Source organism: Narcine bancroftii, chromosome 4, assembly GCF_036971445.1.
Source record: "Narcine bancroftii isolate sNarBan1 chromosome 4, sNarBan1.hap1, whole genome shotgun sequence".
Lineage (NCBI taxonomy): Eukaryota > Metazoa > Chordata > Chondrichthyes > Torpediniformes > Narcinidae > Narcine > Narcine bancroftii.
Window position 1 is genome coordinate 253,482,075 of NC_091472.1, and position 22,421 is coordinate 253,504,495.

General features: G+C 41.6%; 1 long non-coding RNA gene across 2 annotated transcripts in view; it reads left to right on the plus strand.

Annotated features, from left to right (window-relative positions):
- LOC138760098 (uncharacterized) overlaps positions 1-14,158 on the plus strand; it is a 60,286-nt gene extending 46,128 nt beyond the window's left edge. For both annotated transcript variants that reach the window (XR_011355400.1, XR_011355399.1), the window contains exons 2-6: positions 5,530-5,670; positions 7,913-8,015; positions 10,214-10,328; positions 12,262-12,548; positions 14,087-14,158. This is a non-coding gene — a long non-coding RNA (uncharacterized lncRNA). The remainder of the gene's footprint in view (positions 1-5,529; positions 5,671-7,912; positions 8,016-10,213; positions 10,329-12,261; positions 12,549-14,086) is intronic.
- The last annotated feature ends 8,263 nt before the right edge of the window (positions 14,159-22,421 follow it).

Here is a 22,421-nt window from a genome sequence, read left to right on the forward strand (position 1 = left end):
GGTTTATTGGCCAGCACAAGGTTTAATAGTCAGAAATATTTTACCTTTTAATCATTAAAATTAAAAAAAAGAATGCCCCCTCCGATTTTGATCCAATCCTTTCTTGTATGAGGGACAAAGATATTTTTGTCATGAAATTCAGTCACTTACCCTTAGCACAAAGCATTGTCTCAACTCTTATTCTGAAGGAATTGGGTAAAATACAAATGATGTTCCATGATTGTGGAAAGAAGTTGTGGCATTGGACAGGCTTTGGAGGAGGTACAAAAGGATATTGACCAGGATGGATCGTTTTGGTCACAAGGTGAGACTAAGTTTGTTTACCATGAAGAGTAAGAGGCTGATAAAGAAACCTGACTGAGGTGTTCAAAATTATGAGGGTGGTGGACAGAGTGGATCAAAGGAAATTCTTCCCCATTCAGCGATGTCAAAAGGAAGAAGGCATTAGTTGAGGGTAAGGGGGAAGAGGTTCATAGGGGATCTGAGGATTTTCTTTTTCCATCCATAGGATGTTTGGAATCTGGGATAGACTTCATGAGTGAGTGTTGAATATGGGTACTCTCGCGGCATCTGAAAATATATCCAGAAAAGCACTTGGATTAAGAAGGCATAGAAGGCAACAAACCAAGCTCTGATAAATGTGATTAACGTAGATAGGTCTTTGATGGTGACATAGTGGGCCAAAGGTCTTGTTTCTGGGTGACAAAAACCAACCAATCTGCTCAACCACATGGTTTATCCAGATTATCACATGACATCTCTTACATGGGTAATGAAATGTTGATCCTCAAGTTACAGATGACTTTCTAGACATAGCTGAACAAATTGTTCAGGTGCCACAACAGGATGTCCTATGCACCAAGTCTACTGACATACTGTCAAGAGATTAGGCAGTCTGGACACGTTTAACTGCACAACTCCATAACGGAAGATTTAAATTTTCCATTGACTGACATTACTTGAAGAGTGGACATGGAACATTCATTCCGAGTTTGCTGAGAAATTGCTTCCTGATGAGTTACACACAGGGTATACTGTGCTGAAACCATGAAAACTCTGAATTTTGGCCAAATGTAGATAAGGATTCAGAAGAATTTGTGTCGACGTGTGGGGTTTTCCACCACAATACAATGACACGTTACAAATGTGGTAAAAGTTGAACACTACCATTTCAGAGAATTCGTGCGGATTTTTGTTAGAAAGACAACAACTTCTCTCTAGTTCTTATTGACACATGCAAAATAAATTCAAGTTTGAAATGTGGACTCCTGTTTAAGAGGGAAGAGAGTAGTTGAAGAGAGAGCCGAATCTTTGCCACACATAGTATACCCGAAAAGTTTTTGACAGGCAATGGACTCAGCTTGAAACCTTTTTAAACACTTCATGATGTGCATTTATTACAAGCATTTGTTAATTCCTTCACATTACCACCACCATTTCCATGTACCCCTGGTATTCCTCACACTGCCTTTACTATCCAACCAAGGTATCCATAATGGTTCATTGAAGAGTAGAGGAGGACATACTGGATCGAAAGGTCACATATTGACCTGGTGATATGTTTGCTGAACAGCTAGACCATTTTCCAATGGACAAAGGTGTGTGACCACACAATTGATTGATCAGATCAAGCACCTGCATTTCTGCCATATGTAGTTTTGGATGGTGGTGAGGTTTGAAGAGCCAGGAACACTCCCACCCTCATGGTTGGTGTGTGTGGAGGAAGCATGGCCTCCCTGCCTGGCTGGAATGTGTGTATGGCAGATGGTCATGTGCCCTCCCCATCTGAAACTTATTTGGAAGTCACCGCCTGTCAATCAAGGTTGGACTCTGGCCACTAAATAGTGCATACTTCGCTGTCGGCTCATTTGAATCACCTGGGTCATCGTTGGCTAGCAGCACAGATTAGCACTGTATTTAGCATCAGCACAGAGCATATTTGTTCTCTTTGCCTCATGTTCCAAGCCCCAGACAGTGCTCCATGCCAGGTCACTACTGTGGACGTCGGTGGAAGGGTCACAAGGTGTCAACTACACTGAAGCTGAGCCATTGTATTGTGATAGATCAATACTTGTAGTAGAGCTGTGCCCCCATTGATCAGGGAACCAGGACTGTTTGTAAGAATCCTTGTTTATAGTGTGTGAGTGTGTTGGAATTTTCGTACCATTGTCAGAGTCCAACTGATGTCTGAGGTCAAGGGTCTATATCGTCGCTTAAATGAAATTGTGTTTCAGGTGGCTATCCGTCATTGTAATGGAATTGGAGAAGCACATGGACATCTAACTGATGTCCGGGGTGAATGTTTGTATTATCATTCATGTGAATTAGTAATTGTGTTCTCCCCTGTTATTTTCCCGTGTTAATAAAAGTTACATCTGATTGTAACACTTGTGTCCAGACTCGTCTCTCTGTGAACCCACTGAACCTGATACTCTTCCCAACCCAACAGTTGGTGATGCCCATGGCATGTTCACCAAAACCAAGAGTGAAGCATTAACAATCATATGTAGCCGGAGATGCTAAACCAATGATCCAAATCATCTTCTTTCTGAGAACCCCACCAGCACATAAACTAGACAGTTGAATATTATCCACGTGATACCAAGAAATGGCTTAGATCACTGACTATTGCATAGGCTGTGACCAGACGATCTGCACTGTCCTTCTACACTGGTGTAGAAATATGCTCCAGAACTAGCTGTGTCTCAGGCTAAGCTGTCCAAGTACCATGACAGGAGTGGGATCTACTAGATGCTATGGGAAATTATGCTATGCCTTGTACTCCATTTCAGCTAATTACTAACTAATTACTTACTAACTAATTAGCCTACTTTCATTCAAAAGTAAAATGATGGTTGGTTTCAAGTGTAAGATATGTTAACTGATGCCCATTTTGGCCTTCAAATTCCCCATGAAGTAGAATGCAGGAGACTGATAGTCTATGATGTGAGCAAACCAACTTAATTTTATGCAACATGCCTCGGAGAAGTGTTCATCTTTTGTCCCAGAATTGTCTCAAATCAAGACAATGGAGCCAGCATTCTGTACGAGTCCCATTGTTATCAGGAGGCAAACCAGTTGAATTGCCCATGTGCTTCTCCAATTCCATATCAATAACGTATAGCCATCTGAAATTAGTGTGATAAACTGCAATGGAGGCAAAACTGCAAAACCTGTGGCACAACTCAGGAACTATTGAAAAACTTGCTGGAAAAATTCAAGGGAGGAAGAGCTTTGTCATTTACTATACTCTATAGATGTAATGGATATTAAGTACATGATTTTTGATGTTACTGAATCCAGGCAGTTACAAAAATGCATTCAGATTTCTCCTCCAGACCTGAGTGAATAAAATATTGTTTGCATAATGGGTAAATAAATGGGTTACTAAATCTGCAATAATAAAATCTTTAAGAAAAAATGTGAGTTTCTATGCTATGTAACATTGCTTTTAAATAACTGTGAAGTTGGTTTGTATGTCAGAAGATGTTAGTTCAGATCTTTTTGATTGACGTGGGTAGCACTGAGTGAATTGTCTTTTTCAACAAGACTCTAGATTTCAGAATACCTCTTAAATGCTCCTGGAGATATAATGTTATTATATTATTCAACTTGGCTGTAAGCAATGTGACTCTTGAAATTAGGCAGATGCCAGCAGAATCACTTCACTGCCATGTTCCATGAAAAATGTCATAAAATTGGAGTGCATTGGGTGCAGACCACAGGTACAATTAAAACAAAGCTCCATCTTGCTTTTAAAAAAATGGAATATCATAGCATATTTGAGTTATTAATTAACCACTATTAATGATTTTCAAATATAAATTCTGTGGATACTTAAGTATTCTGTGAAGCACATTATGGTCTTGACAACGATCATATCATTAAGCAGCATGCTATCTCATACTTGAACATTGTGTAATACATACACAGTACCACCTACGGCTCCTAGAACGCTTCCACCAGCGTTGTCTCCGCTCCATCCTCAACATCCATTGGAGCGCTCACACCCCTAACGTCGAGGTACTCGAGATGGCAGAGGTCGACAGCATCGAGTCCACGCTGCTGAAGATCCAGCTGCGCTGGATGGGTCACGTCTCCAGAATGGAGGACCATCGCCTTCCCAAGATCGTATTATATGGCGAGCTCTCCACTGGCCACCGTGACAGAGGTGCACCAAAGAAAAGGTACAAGGACTGCCTAAAGAAATCTCTTGGTGCCTGCCACATTGACCACCGCCAGTGGGCTGATAACGCCTCAAACCGTGCATCTTGGCGCCTCACAGTTTGGCGGGCAGCAGCCTCCTTTGAAGAAGACCGCAGAGCCCACCTCACTGACAAAAGGCAAAGGAGGAAAAACCCAACACCCAACCCCAACCAACCAATTTTCCCTTGCAACCGCTGCAATCGTGTCTGCCTGTCCCGCATCGGACTGGTCAGCCACAAACGAGCCTGCAGCTGACGTGGACTTTTTACCCCCTCCATAAATCTTCGTCCGCGAAGCCAAGCCAAAGAAGACTACTATGCACCCCATATGTAATGCATTTCATTGCCACTGCTGTGATAGAGCACCAGGACCATTACCTTTATGAAAGTTGGAAACAAGCAGAATTAGAGAGAAGATGTGGGGCTTGTCATCTAACCTGTATTTGGCCTCATCCTAGCAGTGGAGAAAGCAAAGTCAGATCTATGTGGGGATGGGGAGGTGAATAAATTGCTTACAACAAGGATATCAAGAGGCCATTGGGGGCCAGAGCAAAGCAGTTGCCTAGGAACTGTGAGAGATACGATTTAAATTTAATTCAGTAGGAATAATAAGTTTGCTGGTATCAATGTAAACATTGCAATGGAACCTAAACTAATTAAACAGATACTGATTCTGCTTTTGCAAGAGAAGAATGCTGCCTTAATTAAAAAAAATTGAAATTCTGTGGATCTATAATTCCCTCTGGTGTAACACTTAGAATCACCAATGTAGAGGAAGCAACCTCGAGAGCAGAGAATGCAAGAGATGAAATAGGAGGCAAAGCTTGTGAATCTCCCTCACTTGGAAGAGTTGTTTAGTTTTTCTGGATGAAGGTGAGGAAGGAAGAGTAGGGACAGTTGTTACACCTTCAGTTTAAGGGGATAGTGCCTGGCAGTAAAGAGGGGAATGTCATATAGGCCTTATTTTGTTATAAAGAATTAAATATCTCTGTCAAATATAAAGGCAGATGAAAAAAAATTGCTTGAAATTCACTGTAAATTCAACAGCCTGTATATAAAAAAAAACCAGCTAATATACTGGTAATAGAACGTTGTTAAAGAAAAATAATTCTGACAGTGAAAATGCATTAAAATGAAAACTTGCAGTGTTATCAATTATATTTTCTTTTGCCTGTAATGAATCACAAGCTTCAGATTGTATTCTTTACAGCTTATCCATTGAATTAATTGCTACCTTGTATGTATCTATAATCGATTAACCTGGATTTTGCAATCAGTTTCTCAATCTAATACACTTTCATTTGTGCACTAATTTCTTTTCCAGTACTCTGTTGAAAACAATGGAAATTTGAAAAGTACAGCACCCATCACAGGGGTCTGGATTTACGCAATCAGAACAAGGAACAGTGGCTGTCACTAACCAGTCATGATGAAGAATTTTCAATGAGGCCCAGACTGCAAGTTGGTACGTACGAATGAGAAAAAGTTACTTTAACCCGTGTGAAAAATGATACAGATAAAGAAGGTGGCACGGTTAGCGTAGTGGTTGGTGCAACACTGTTACAGCGCCAGTGACCGGGGTTTGAATCCAACGCTGTTTGTAAGGAGTTTTTACATTCTCTCCGTGTCAGCGAGGGTTTCCTCCAGGTGCTCCAGTTTCCTCCAACAGTTCAAAACATTGTAGGTTGATTAGGTGTAATTGGGCATTGTAGGCCGAGTGTCTAGGGTTGGGATAAAGAGAGAGAAAAATAAAAAAGATCCAAGAATACCATTTTCAACAATAATTAAAATCTGAAGGAACATGATGACGTTCTTGCAAAAATTTAATGCTGGACTGGTTTCTTCATAGTTATTAAGATTTTCCAGGAAACAAGAAATGTACTGCTGTGTCTCCTCAGTGCACTACATCCACGTGCCCTTTGAATTCATTTCTTCACGGTGATAAATTATTCATTGTGCCATCAAGGTTTGTCAACTTGGAACTATAAGTGAATGACATTATTATGGATGCATCAGGGATGATGTAAAATGGTCACTACATCAGTAATTTTTCAATAGCATGTAGTACATCAGCTTCTCGACTTTAACCTAAAGTATCTGCATTTTGAAAAGTGAAGGATCGTATATGTGATTGTACAGACCTATCACCAATGTATATAGTTACAGTATCTAGAGTATGTAATGACTGTGCTTACAGCGATTGGCTGAGAGCTTAGCCACACCTACTGTCTGGGCCTTAAAGGGTTGTGTCCCTAGCCAGGTCGGATCATTCTGGACTGGTTGGCCACCTGTGAAGAGCTCCTGTCTTTTGCTAATAAAAGCCTTGGTTTGGATCAACAAGTCTTTGGTTCTTTCGATGAGCTCTACAATAGGGACCGAGGCCGGGTCGAGTGTTCTGCATGGGGGCGAGAGGCGGGCCAACGTCATGGTTGTGAGGGTGGGCTGCCCCTTCCGGGTTCGGCGTCTCTGTGATCTCAGGCGTTGCCATGCAGGGGAACCCTCGCTCTCATTGGACGAGAGCTTTGGGGAAGAAGAGTTTGAATGGGATAGTGGCAGTTGGGCTTCACACGAGGCACTATGTTTGCCGGCAGCCATTTTAGACCTACAGACTGCAGCAAAGTGGCCGTTTTTAAGGCACCTGGCACCTGGCTTTTCTTGCTGGGCACTGGGACCTGCTGTGCTTGTCCCTCCTGCAGAAATAACATTTTGGGTTCGCAGGGGGCAGTGTAGCAGCAGCCGACAGGCCGTCAGTATCTCGGGGGGTGGTAGGGTGGAAGGGCACTCTACTCACATCAGAATGTGGGGTCCAGTCCCTAGAGAGCTTGTTTGACTTTGCATCCTCCATCGTGATTGCAATCCGGGCCACGTCCTCTAGTTTTTCTACCCCTTGTTCGAGCAAGCGCAGCCTCACTTCGTTCGATCAGAGCCCGGCCACAAAGGCATCCCGGATGAGATCGTTTGTGATCTCGGCAGCAGTTTTGTCCACACAGTTACAGTCCTTGCCCAATGCCTTTACTACTTGTAAATATGCCCTGCTGGACTCACCGGGCTGTTGCTTCCTCGACGCAAGCACAAGCCGGGCATGAACTCTGTTCATTGGTTGATCGTACAGTTCGTTCAGTACCTTTATGGCTGCGGTGTAAGTGTTCTCATCCTGGATGTTCTCGTAGACTCTCAAGGACACCATAGACAGCAATGCTGTTAGACGCTGGTTATCCTCCTCCACCTCAATGACCCTTAGGAAGTTTTCAAAGTTCAACAGCCAGAACTTAAAGGCTTTGAAGGCTGTAGCTGACTGTGGGTCGATGTCAAGTTTTTCTGGCCGAGTCAGACGCTCCATCCCTTTTTAAAAAAATTCTTTTTGCTAATAAAATTGTAGAGCTCGTCGAAAGAACCAAAGACTTGTTGATCCAAACCAAGGCTTTTATTAACAAAAGACCGGAGCTCTTCACAGGTGGCCGACCAGTCCGGAATGATCCGACCTGACTAGGGACACAACCCTTTAAGGCTCAGACAGTAGGTGTGGCTAAGCTCTCAGCCAATCGCTGTAAGCACAGTCATTACATACTCTAGATACTGTAACTATATACATTGGTGATAGGTCTGTACTATCACAGTATATTTGAACAAATTTTATGAAAGTTATACACATACAGTATTTAGTTGTCTGTGTTACATAATTTCTTTTGTGTTTTTTCTTCATACAGTTGTGAGTAAACATCAGAGCTTTTTACACAGAAATCATGCAATATTGCCTTAAAGAAGCTTTGGTCATTTACACTGAACCAAACAAAGTCGGCATAATGCCAGGTCGGTGCATCATTTAACGTAGCAAGCCGGCATTTCGGAAGCAACAGCATAACACAACAGCGTTGGCGTCTAGTTTCACATATAACAAAGTGAATTTGACGGCATGTTAGACCCATTTTTTTTTCCCAAAAAATGGTTCAAAAATATTCCCCCTGGGTCTTGTATGCGTAGTTGAAATTAGGGCGATAATGGTGAGTAACGCTGACAGTGATCTTCAATGCTGTGTTACTCACAAGCATCACCGCTATCTATCGTTGGGGGCTGGTGGTGGGCTGTCGAGGGAAGTGGGACAGAGGGCTTCAGACTGTTTAAACTGAGGCCAAACCCACAGACCAATGTTCTCACAGCACAAGGTGACTAGGGACACATGGGGACAGCTGAGTTCAAGGTGGTGGCATCAGTGTGGGGGATGGTCATTTACCACAATGCCACTCCCTAACACTAACCTCCTCTCCGTTAATATCTGATGGTCTGTCAGTGACTGTCTTGAATACATTCAGTAACTGAGCATACACACCTTCCTCAGTAAACTGCTCAGTGTCAGCCAGATCAACTCTGCCTTTTACCTTTGCTGTATAATTGCAGCTCAGTCTGGTAGACCTAGTGTCAAATCAATTATATACTTGGAGTGATACCTGCCGGGTTGATGCTGGACTCAGCCACATTGGTAATTCCCTTCATCTCTCTCAATGAACAGCCCGCAGCAACATTAACATTTTGCATCTGGGTGATCCCAACTACTGCAAGGCTTCCATTTCTTTCACCAAATGGAGGGGGGGCAAGAGTGGCAAGTGGGCTTCAGACTGTTTAAACTGAGGACATACCCACAGACCAGCTCACTGACTAGACACACCTGGGAACAGCTGGGAGCAGGGCAGTGGGATCAGTATGGGGGCTCAGTGAACTGAGATTCACTGGTGATGGGTTGTGCTGATGGCTGGCTCCTCCCTCAGGCTTCGCCCCTATCTACTCATATATAACCCAAGTTTCCCACCTAAAACCTGAGCCCTACTAAGACCATTGTAAGACCCTACCCTTTGTTATAAGCTAATAAAAGCATGTGTTCTCCCTCCAGTTGTGAGCTTTTATTAGCGCCACAGGGGGCTGATGGCGGGCTGTCAGGAGACTTTCCCAGCAGCCCGCTGTGGGTCCCCGCTCTGGTCCCACCAGGAGAGAACAGGCAGCGGGCTGCCAAGCGAGAGCAGGCAGTGGGTCGCTGGGAGATAGCAGGACAGTGGACTGCCGGGAGACCATAGGACAGCAGGCTGCCGGGAGAGAGCAGGCAGCAGGTTGCTGGGAGATAGTGGGACAGTGGACCACTGGGAGAATGTGGGACATCGGGCCACCAGGAGAGACCGGGACAGCGGGTTGCCGGGAGAGTGCGGGACAGTGGGTCACCTTGAGAGAGCGGGACAGCGGTATTATTATTAAAAAGATATTTCCTGTGGTCCTGGTTGCATGTTTTGTCCAAGTTATAAATACTTACCCATAAATACACTGAAAAAAAAAATGGTACACATACACATCCTTACCCGTCATGGTCTCAGGCTGCCAGATCTCCACTTTTACACAGTCATGGTTTTTGCACTGTTCCTACCTCTGGTGCTAGAAAAAAGCTGGGACTGAAATGACCTCCCCCCCACCCCCCCACCCCCCCCCCCCACCATTCTATGTTCATATCTTTTAAACAGACTTAGCACAATAAAGCGGCAACAATCCCAGATCAAAATGGCTGTGTAAAAGGGGCTATTGTATATTCATATTAGATTTAAAATTCAAATGTAAATGTTTTATGTCCTTCTGTGTCATGTGATTTTGAATATATCGTATTTGTTTCCTTTAGATATTCAGTGATAACCATTGCTAAATCTTCCACCATCAACATCTTGGAGGTCACCATTGACTAAGTTGACCAGCTAGATCAATACTGTAAATGCAAGGACTAATCAGAGACAACAATAAGCACATAATTGTTAATGGAGCCCAATAATATTCCATTAAGTCTAAACAATCAGCCATGCAAGGCAATGATAATATTAAAGATGCGATGTGAAATTTTCATATACTACTGATGGATTTGGTGAAAATATTTCTGATGAAACCTCATGAAATCATTGGGTGGTTTCAATAATTTGGTTTTGTTTCAGATTTCCAATTTTTTCTTGTCACTAACTGTGTACTCTTCAATTACTTTGCAGGTGAAACAAGTGACTAAAACCAGCAGAAGATTAATTGATATAGAAAGACTAAAAAGCTTATTCTACGTGGACAACATATTGGTTCCAGTGGGAATTGATCCCAATTTGCTAAAAGGTAGAAATAGCAGATGCATTGGTCAAAATCTTTCAATTTGCCTTGGAAGACACGTTGAAATCAGTAAAGGAGTGAATTCGCAAATCCAAATGGAGAGGGGAGATGTGGTTGCCCGACAAGGGATAAAGGGCAACTCAGGAAGGGGAGGGGATAGTGGGGTTAAAGAAATTTTAGATAGGAGAATAAGGGAAATTTTTGATGTTTTAGAAATGTTGTCTTATAAAGTGTTCAAAACAAGAAAGCAGAAATGGATAAGAAGGAAAGGTGATGATGAGGAAACGGAAAGGAAAGATAAACAAAGTATGAAATGGCTACGTTGAACCATATGACTTTAAATATGAATGGAATACATAACCAAATCAAAAGGAAGAAACTGCTAAATTTACTGAAAAAAGAAAAAATTGATATAGCATTCGTGCAAGAAACACACTTAACTGAAGTGGAGCACAAGAAATTAAAGAGAGATTGGATAGGACATGTAACAGCAGCGTCATATAATTCAAAAGCTAAAGGAGTAGATATATTAATCAGTAAAAATGTACCAATTAAAATAGAAGAGGAAATAATAGATCCAGCAGGGAGATATGTAATGATAAAATGTCAGATATATTCGGAGTTTTGGAATCTACTCAATGTATATTCACCTAACGAAATCAGCAAAAGAAGGTGGCTAAAGCATGATGGATATTCAGAATGAGCTGCAAGATGCTCTGACAATGTTTAAATGTCATTTGGAGAGGTATGTGTATGAAAGTCAGAGAAGGATAGAGCCTAATGTGGACAAATGAGAGTAGTGTAGATAGGCATCATGGACGAGATGGGCTGTAAGAGGCCACACCTGTGTTGCATGATTCTAAGATCTGCTGATTCTAATCTTATAGTTTAAGCTTAGCAATGAAACTATTGTGTTTCACTATCAGGTATAAAATAGGCGTATTGTGGGAAGAAATCAGGAAATGAAGGGGGATCCATTATGCAAAATTGTAGTTCTGTACCTTGACTGAAATCTTTGATGAATAAACAATGGAATCTGCCTCCACAATATCGCAGTCAGTGCTCCTTTTTGTTTCTTCCCCTTTATGCCTGTGACCTCGTGTCTTCAGACTCTCGATTATGGGGATTTAAGCTTCTCACTATCTGGTCTGTCCAGACCTGTTGCCGCTTTGTAGTCCTTCACCCCAGGAAACATTACCATAATTTTTTTCTGGTATTTGATAATGTACCATGCAGAAGACTTGTTGAAAACCTATAGAATTGAAACAATGTTGGCTATTTCTAAGACTGCTAAGTGCTTAAAAGAAATGAAACTAAGAATGGTTGTCCTTTCAAAACCCTGGCACATGTTAGATGAGCCAAATGTCCACTTTTCTGCTGTTGGTACTATGATTTTATACCAGATCAAAATCACATCACAATAACTGTGATACTTATTGCTACTAATACGTAGATTAAAAGATCATACCTACTTTGAAGTGTTTCATAACATTTACAGATCCTCCAGGGTCAGATTCAAAATTTGTGGCTGAAATAAATACTTTGTATTTTGACAACATCTCCCCAAAATTTTCAAAAATGGCTATTTGTCTACTTGATTATTGGGCTCTTGCAGTTTACAAAATGCTCATTCATTAGAAAAAAATGAAGAGGTTCAATTTTCCTCTCAATTGCTGCATTTCAAACTAATAACTTTTTAAAGGTTTGGATGAAATCATTGTCCTTCTGCACCCCTGTCTCGAGAATGATTCATAGATTTAAAAAACTGAAGCTTGCAAGGCACACGTATAGGTTTCATACTTCCCAAGGGCTATCATTACAGGTGTACCAATCCTCCTTAAGTTTTTTTTAAGCTTTTTATTATTGCTGTAATAAAAATTCCATATCCATGCATAATGGGCTGAATGTATCTTCCTCTTTTCTTTTTTTCCTTTTTTAGTATAGTGTCAACTTTTTGTTGTGAATGCCATCCCAAGACAATATAAAACATCTATTTGCCCCATTAAAAGGAACAGGAAAGTCTTCTGGTGTCCTGGTCAATGTTATACCTCGATCAATACATTAGAAATAAATGACTTCTTGAGTATCATCACTGTGGGATTTTCTCATGATGAAATTGGGTACCACATTCACGATATTCCAACAGAGTCTGCACTTCAGATTACTTCAGTTACAGCTGCAATATGCTTTGGAACACCCTGAAGCTGTGAGAGGTGCTTCTTAAATGTAAGTATATCTTTGTCTTCTTGTTGTATTATAATACACAACATGTATTGTTGTACATGTCCAGCTCATTGTGTACAAAATTCGACCACTTCAAAACTTCCCAACATATGTTGTTTTTTGAGCTGGACTGCATTGTGTCAGGTGCCGATCTGACAAGCATCATATTCTTGAGAGATTAACTGCAGATTCCAGTAAGATCTGCATTTTGTAAACTGATGTACATAATTTATGATAAATGAGTAGTAAATGGGTTATACTGTTCCACTCCAGACTACGTTGAAAATATACATGTCAGGGTTTGTAAGAGGAAAATGCAGTTTTAGAAATTCCAATGGCCTCTGTCATAGCACAAAGTTCAAAATTCAGATTTATTATCAGAATCAGGAATGATTGTCATGAACAAGACATGAAATTCGTTGTTTTGCAGCAGCCTCATCACAGGGTAAACATTCATATTATAACCATCTTACAACGTTACTATAAAAAAATTAAATAAAATAATATTACCAATAATAGTGTGTAAAATGTAAGGCGGTTCATTGACCATTCGGGAATCTGATGGCAGCGGGAAGAAGCTGTCCCTGTGCCGCTGAGTGCTCATCTTTAGGCTCCTGTACCTGGTGGTAGATTGAAGAGGGCACAGCCTGGGTGGTGGGGGACTTTGAGGATAGAGGATTCTTTTTTAAGACATGTCGATGTCCTCGATGGAGTGAAGTCTGGTGCCTGTGATGTCACCGGCCGAGTTAACAACCCTCTGGAGTTTATTCTGGTCTTCCATACCAGGCAGTGATACAACCAGGCAGAATGCTCTCCACAGTAAGAGTATATACATAGATGACATCATATATAATTCTGAAATTCATTTATTTGGGAACCAGGCAGAATTTCACTTTACTCGTTGTGCAAAAAACTACTCAAGAAAAGATGTAAATAAAGAAAGAAATATAAACAAACTGTGCAATTGTTATCTGGAGAATTATCAAACAGATCAGACAGGAAACCGCTCCAAACAAAGGACAATCCACGTGCTTGCACCTGGAGGGTTATCTGAGCAGACAGATCGAAAGTCACTTCCCCATATCAATCAGTTAGTCACACATTTGCTATTGGCTCCATTGAATGTACATACACCTCGCCACTGGCTCCCTTAATCACCTGAGCATACCTGAGCTGGCCCCTCCAGCTGGCCGCTGCATAAAGTCCACCTGATAGAGCAGATAACTCCAGGTTATGAACCAATAACTGGTTGGGGGATATATTGTGGTGCACACTAACAAATCATTGTAACGTATTTCTCATCTTCCGATTAATCTTAGTGCTGTAACTGTACCGGGTTGAGGGTGGCCGTTACTGTTTTTTTAAAATCTGTGCATTTACCATGGGAACTGCAAGTAATGCTCGGTAGCAAGTATTGATTATTCAGTTGCGACTGTATTGCTTGTGCCTTGTCTGAGTGTGTGTGTGCTTGTGATCTCTGTATTGACTTTTCCTCAAGGTCAATAAAGATCTTTTGTTATATTCAATTTGTTGCTTTTCAGACCTGCTGAACTTGTTCCTCACATCACAGCAATATTGAAGAACAAATAAATATTCAGGAATAAAGAATGTACACAGTAAGAGTCCTTAAATGGGTATCTGATTTAGTTTATTGTTTTGGAGTCTGGAGGGGGAGCAACTGTTCCTGAACTGAATGGTACAAGTCTTGTTGCACCTATTATCTCTTTCCTGATGGCAACCAATGAGAACAGTGGATGCCCCGGGTGGATGGGATCCATAATGATTGCATCTGCTCTCCAACGGTAGTGTTCCATGTAGATTTCCTCAATGCTGTAGGAGTTTTGCCTATGACATAGTGGGTGTGCCCACTGTCTTTTGCAGGGTTTTCTGCTCAGAAGCATTGGTGCCCCCAAGCCAGGTTGAGATGCAGCCGGTCAGCACATTTTCCACTCCACTTCTGTAGATGTATCTGAATCAGAATTTATTGTCATAAACACATCACAAGAAATTTGTTGTTTTACAACAGCATCACACGTGCAAATACAGTATAGCTATAAATTACATTCAAAAATAAATAAATGAGTGCAAAAGAAGAGAGAGTGAGGTATTGTCTGTGGTTGATTGTTCATTCATAAATCCGAGGGTAGAGGGGAAGGAGCTGTTTTTGTACTGCTGGGTGTTCGTCTTCTGGCTCTTGTATCTGCTTCCTGATGGTAGCAGTGTGAAGAGGGCATGGCCTGGGTGGTGAGGGTCCTTGACAATAGAGGCTTCGATGGAGTGAATACTGATGCTCATGATGCTGCTGGCTGAGTTCACAACTCTGTAGCCTATTCCTGACCTGTGCATAGGCACCTCCAATCCAGACAGTGATGCAACCAGTTAGAATGCTCTCCCAGGACACGTAGAAATTTGCTGTTCTTTGGTGTCATACTAGATCTTAAACTCTTCAAGAAGTATAGCTGCTTGGTAAGCCTTCTTCATGAATGCATTGACAATGGAGGCCCCAGGACAGATATTCAGAGAAATTTGAAGTTCTTAACCTTTTCCACTGCTGGCCGCTCGATGAGGACTAGTTTGTGTTCTCCTGATTTCCCCCTCCTGAAGTTCACAATCAGTTTCTTAGTTTTGCTGATTTTGACTGCAAAGTTGTGACACCACTCAACTAGCTGATCTATCTCACTACTGAACACTTCCTCATTGGTGTCTGTGATTCTACCGTAGACCGTGGTGTTATCAGCAAATTTAAAGGTGGCATTTGAATTGTGCCTAGTCACTTGGTCATGGGTATAGAGCGAATAGAACAGTGGGTTAAGCACACATCCATGACAGGTGCCTGTGTTGATTGTCAATAAGGAGGAGGTATTGTTACCGATTCGCTCTGACTGTGGTCTTCCAATGAGGAAGTCAAGGATCCAGTTTCAGAATGGGGTGCAGAGGCCCAGATTTTGGAGCTTGTTGACCAGCATTGAGGGAATAATGGTATTGAAAGCTGACCTGTAGTTGATATACAAGTGGTCCAGCACTGAGTGGAGAGCCAGTGAATTTGCATCAGCTGTGGAGCAATTGTGATGGTAGGTGAATTGCAGAGGGTCCAGATCTTTACTTAGGTGCGAGTTAATCAAGGTTTACCAATGTTTCCGATTTCTTACCATACCTCCTCAAACTCTTGAAGAAGTAAAGGCTCTGGTGTGCTTTCTTCAGGATTACATTAATGTGTTGGGTTCAGAAAATATCCTCTGAGATAGTGACTACCAGAAATTTAAATTTACTCACCCTCTCCACCTCTGATCCCCCAATGGTCAATAGATCGTACACAGCACCCTGCTTTTCAATGATAACATTTCACATAAACCTAGTTCAAAATGGATGTCAGCATGCAGCTCCATTGCAAAACCAGTGAATGGACCAGCTTCTTGAACTTAAATGGAGGAAGAACTCATCTTCCTGACAACAAAACATCTTAAACTCTGGGCCCTGCTGAACTTGTTCTTCAGGTTTTGTCCACCTCCCTCCAAAAGGAATAAAGATGTAACAGAACAACTGACGATAACAGACTGAACTTATTGATGGGCCTTTTCATGTCACTAGTTTTAATAGAGATCCACCTCTTTTAGAAATGAAACCCAAAAGTCTGCAGACACTGTGACTGTAGTAAAAACAAAATTGCTAGAGAAACTCAGAAGATCTTACAGCATCCATATGAGCTAAAGATACATAACCAACGTTTTGGCCTGAGCTCTTCATCAAGGTAATCTGTCTTAGGTTAGGTTATAACCACATCTGGGACCTTTTGACATCTAGTTTGCATGACCTTGGTGCCTATTTGATTTCACCACCTCCTATCTCCAACAAAGATGAGATGAGATTCATGCTAAAGATACAATGAAATTCTTGCTTGCTGTGTCTAGATAGATTTGCCGCATTTACCACTCGTGTTTCAGCTGGATCTTGGATCTAAAACTTGAATCAAAAATAAAATCACAGAATCCCTCTGAAAATGCATCAAAGGAAGACAGAATACTGGATGATAGAATCGAGACAGAAGCCAGAATGTTGCACTGTTCTTCTTATGACAAAAAATGGAAGCACTGAATTGGTGCAAGATCCTTGCCCTGGTGTAACCATGGTGGGTGCAAAATCCTTGCCATGATGGGACAGTGGCAGAGCTAAGGTGCCACCACTGTGTAGCATGGAAGGATAGTTCACCACACCCTTTAATTCCAACTAGTCACTCTGTCCTTTTATCTACCTGCAGCCTTTTTAAACTCTAAGCAAACATCCCATCCTATCTTCTGAGTTCTCTTTCACTTCCATTTTCCCCATCCCTCTCTCTCTTCTTCCTTTCCTATTCTCACATCTGAAGCCTGTTGCTCCTCCTTCCTCCACCATTGATCTCGTCTCTCTATTTTCCTTTTCCTTATCCCTGGTCAGTTATCCTTTCATTTTTTAACTTAGCATTTGGTCTTCAACTGTCAGGTGCAAGGATAAAGATAAATAATTTGTAACTATACTGATCCCAAACTTTACAGAGAGGAAGTGGTAAAAGAGTCAAACCATTGCATTAAACTAAGACTCTGAGAGTATGTATGCCTTGAGCATTCATAAATTAGTAAGCTTGTAGGTCAATAATGTCATAACATTTCCAAATGATGACTTTCAAGAGGAGGATAAAGAAGATAGAACATCTTGAAGGTACTTGCAAGTATCTTGAGAGTTATCCCTCTATAACTTCTGCTGCAACAGGCATATTACAACAGAAAAACAGCCAATGTATTAAATGACTCATCCCAGCCACCGTCTCTTCACCCTCCTCCCATCAGGTAGAAGATGAAACGATTCAAGGATAGTTTCTTTCCTGCTGTTCTCACTCTTTAATAAACCTCTCATTGGTAAAATGGTGTTGCCCTTGCACTGTTTTAACTGATTTTTAAAAACTCTGTAACACCATACTCTATCCTTTTATTTTGGACTATCTGATGTACTTAAGTATCTGTTAACTTGCCTGGATAGCAAACAGAACAAAGTTTTTCACTGCTTCTTAACAATTGAACTGCTTATAACATTTTATTTTATTCATAGGACATTTAAGATTCAAACTTGTTTCACTTGTCCCTATTTCTCATCCACCACTGAGAAGTTGTACCTTATTTACATTTTCTTTTTCTCCTATCTATTCCACCTATCACCCAACCAGCCTCTGTCTCAAAACTCCTCCTCCCACATCTTTATTGGTGCCCAGCACAGAGGCAAGAGTACAGACACCATTTACTGCACTCTGTTAAAAACTGCACTGCTGTCATTATTTGATATTGATATTGGATGCTAAGACTAAATTTGGTTACACTAAAGCTGTAAGCTGCAAATTATGCAGGTTTTTAATTTTTATTAAGGAAATTTTATTTACAACCTTGGATTGCACATAATTACATGGCGAATAAACTCTTGCAATGGACTGTTTTGAATAATTTGTAATGTGAAATTAATTACAATTAATTTGGATTGGTGTGAGTTGTTATCAAATGTTTGGGAAATATATGCAGTTACAGGAATCTTAAAACATTGGTGTGTAGTGGGATGGGGACGTTCATGTCCATATGTGCCTGAAAATGGCCACACAAGTAGTTAAGGTGGTAAAGAAGGTGTATCTTTTGCATGGCTTTATTGGGTGGGGCATTGAGTATAAAAGTCAGGAAGTCATGTTGCACTATATAAAACTTTGGTTAGGATGTGCTTGGAGTATTCAGTTATGGTTGTCCCATTCCAGGAAGGATGTGAAAGCTTCTTAAAGGGTACAGAAGAGATTTACTGGATGTTACCTGGATTAGATGGTATGAGCTATGGGAAGAGGTTGGATAAACTTTGTTTGTTTTCACTGGAGTGCCAGAGGATAAGGCAAGACCTGATAGAAGTTTTTTTTTTAAATGATGAGAGACATAGATAAGGAAGACAAACTTTTTTTTCCAAGGTAAAGATCTCAAACACTAGAGGTCATGCTTTTGAGGAGGGTGGGGGAGTGAAGTGGTTGGGCAGTGGGGAAATTTAACGGAGATCTTTTGGGTCGACCTTTAGTTTAATTGGGTATCATGTTTGGTGCAAACATTTTGGGCAGATGCACCTGTTCCTGTGCTGTACCATATTATAGTCTGAATGAACTTAGTCGTGAGAAGTGCAAAATAATGCAATGTCAATTGTAATTCTTACTAAACAGTATAACTGAAGCCTAAAAAATAACCCAATGATTGGGAGTATTGGAAGGTGAGGATTCCATGGTTCAAAGAAAATATGGTTGTTCTGTGACCATAATATTCTGTGACCATAATACTGCATATTAGCTTTTACGCTCAAATACCTTTATGTCTTAGCACAACAATTGAGCAAACATCAATTGCCATTGGAGTAAATTTCCACATTTCTACCACACTGTGGTAGAATTTATTTTCAAACTCCATCCTAAAAGGCTTGGTTGTAATTTTTAGATCCTGTTGCTTTAACTCTAGACTTTTCTATCCAATATCAGCAGTTTCTGACTCTTTAATACCCTGAAGAACACTCCCTAAGTTAGCCAACTCAACCCAGATGCTTGTACACTGTATCTGAAAAATTAGATTTTTGTTACTTGGATAATGCTACAATTTCAGGAAGAAAAAAAACGCCCGCTAATTTGATTTGGAGTCTGCATCAATAACAAGTTTTATTGACACATATATATGAAACAGTGTTACTTTCAAAATTGAGTTACTATTTCCAGCAATCTCTTTAGTTCCATGTTCTCAGCAACATTCTATACCTCACAGTTTAAGCTTGTCATTTTCCTTTCTTCCCCTCCTCACCACATTAATTCACTTCCCTCTACTCATGAATGTTCCAGACAGGCCTGCTTCAATTAACAAACCTTCACCATCCTCTCCCAACTGGAACCAGAACTATACAGTATGATATACTACATGCTGGTACCAATGACATAGATAGGTCCCGAAGAGGGAATATAGGGAGTTAGTAAGGAGCTAAAAAGCAGGACCACAAGGGTGGTAATCTCTGGATTTCTACCTGGGCCACATGCCAGTAAGGCAGGAATGGGAAGTTAATGGCAGATGAATGTGTAGCTGAAGAGTTGGGGCAGGGGTTCAGATGAGTCTATCATTGGGATCTCTTATGAGAAAGGTATGACTAGTACAACAAGGACAGGTTGTACCTGAACCAGAGGGGAACTAATATCCTGGTGGGCAGGTTTGCTAGAACTGTTTGGGAGGGTTTAAATTTGTTTGGCAAGGGGTTGGGAACCAGAATGTGAAGGTAGGAGTAGAGAAGGTGGTGGAAAGGTTGATGTAATGTGCTGTGAGTTTGTGAGGAAGGACAGGCAGTGGAGGAAGTATAAAGGTAGTCAGCTGAAGGATTTGAAACATGTTCATTTCAATACAAGATTAGAAATAAGGAAGCTGAACTTAAAGCATAGATCAGTACATGGAATTATGATGTTGTGGTCATGACAAGCTTGGCTAATGCAGGTATTGGGGTTTAAGTGTTTTAAGAGTGAAATGGTGAGAGGTAAAATGGGTGGGGAGTAGCATGACTTATCAGGGATGGTATCACGACTGCAGAAAGGGAGGATGTTATGGAGGGATTGGTGACTGAGTCAGTATGGCGGAAGTCAGAAACAGGAAGGGAGCGATCACTGTATTGGGAGTGATCGAAAAGGCCCCAAATAGCCATCAGGACACTGGAACAGATAAGTAGTCAGAAATAACAGGGTTGTTGTATGGGAGACTTAAACTTCCTATTGACTGGCACCTCCTTACTGCAAGAAGAAAATTGGGAGCAGAATTCATCAGGTCAGTCCAAAAAGGATTCTTGACATGGTATGTGGACTAGCTGATTAGAGGAGAGGTCATATTGGATATAGAACTGGGTAATAAACCTGGTCAGTTGACAGACCTCTCGTGGAGGTGCATTTCGATGAAAGTGACCACAACTCCCTGAGCTTTTGCATAGCTATGGACAAGGATAAGAACAGGAAAAAATGGTAGTGTTGAAGAAGGCCTAATTACAATGGGGTTAGGAAGGAATGGGGATAGTAAATTGGGAACAGATGTTCTTGGTGGAAAGTACAGAATGAAATGATCTCAGGTGCATCTATTTCAATGCAAGGCGTATTGTAGGAGAGGCAGTCGAGATAAGAGCGTGGATTGGCATGTGGAATTATGACATTGTGGCCATTAGTGAAACTTGGTTGCAGGAGGGGCAGGACTGGCAGCTCAATGTTCAGGACATCCGTTGCTTTAGACATGATAGAACAGGGGTTGGTTGGGGGGAGGGAGTGGCATTGATTGTCAGGGAAAATATCACAGCTCTGCTCAGGTAGGACAGACCAGAGGGCTCATCTACTGAGGCTATATGAGCTGAGGAACAGGAAAGGTATGACTATTATAGACCACCCAATTGTCAATGAGATTTGGAGGGGAAAATCTGTGAAGAGATAGCAGACAGCTGCAGGAAACATAAGGTTGTGATAATAGAAGATTTTAATTTTCCACATTTTGACTGGGATTCCAATACTGAAAAAGGGCTGGTTAGCATGGAGGTTGTCAAATGTGTTCAGGGAAATTTTCTAAATCAAATATATAGAGGTACCAACCAGAGAGAATGCACTACTGGGTCTCCTTTTAGGGAATGAGACAGGACAGGTGACAGAAGTATGTATGGGGAAACATTTTGGGACCAGTGATCATAATGTAGTAGTAATAGGCTTTATTTGTTGATTTTAAAAAAAATGAGACAAAGTTTCCCCGAACCCTACATAAAAACAACATATCTACAAACAGCATAGGAACAGAAGCAGCAGGTCCTGAAGTGGCCGCTGGGAGTGCCAGCATCTTAGACCTTAGCTACTGCTATCTCCCCAGAGGACAGTGAAATATTACAGACTTAAGCGATCTCTCTCACACACACATCTCCAATTACACACAACAACTTAAAATGTATATAAAAAGAACAGTCCCACAATACATGGATTTTCATAGGCTGGGCCATGGTTACAGAAGAGAGTGGTTGAAATATGTCTTTAGATGTCAAAATGTTGGCAAGAGACTGTTCACCCGATCCAAAGAGGCCACTGCAGATTACTACCACGCTGCCATCAAGGCTAGGTTTCCCAGCATCTGCTAGACTCTGGAAGTTCAATTGTATTTTTTTAAAGGGAAACCACCTCACGGTTCACCGTCTCTCGAGGTCGAAGCCACGGCATCTCGCCCACGAGGCCCTAGCGATCCTGGACACACATTCTCAAGACCTCTGAACAGTGCCCATGACTGCCACTCCGGACACCTCAGGACAGCTCCTCTGGTCGGTTCCGCCGCTGTAAACACACCATCTCCACCCCGGCAACAGGCAACAACTCTGGCGTTGAAAACTTAAGGACACATCACCCCAGCAGAAGCATTGATCCCCTCAGCCGTCGAGTCCACAACGTAAGCTCCGTCCCTCGGCAGTCGAGTCTGTATACTTCAAGGCCTCTTTTGGAGGTCTGCTCTTGCTTGGCATTCCCCAAATTTGAATATCCAACTCCCTGTATTCCAGTCTCCATCCTCGTCTGCTCAAAGATTGAGCACAGCGCCTACTTGGGATGGGGTGGGGGGGGTTCGTGATGCACCTGGTCAGGAGAGGCCACTGTGGGCTACAGCCGTGCCTCCATGCCATTAGTTTCAAATTAATTTTGGAGAAGATGGGTCGGGCATCACGTTGAGAGGAAAACCAATTTCAAAGAAATGAGTAAGGATCTAGAATGCATCGATTGAGATAAGATGTTTTTGAGCAAGGATGTGTGAGGTAAGTGGAGGACCTTCAAAGATAAAATTTTGAGAGTACAGAGTTTGTATGTTC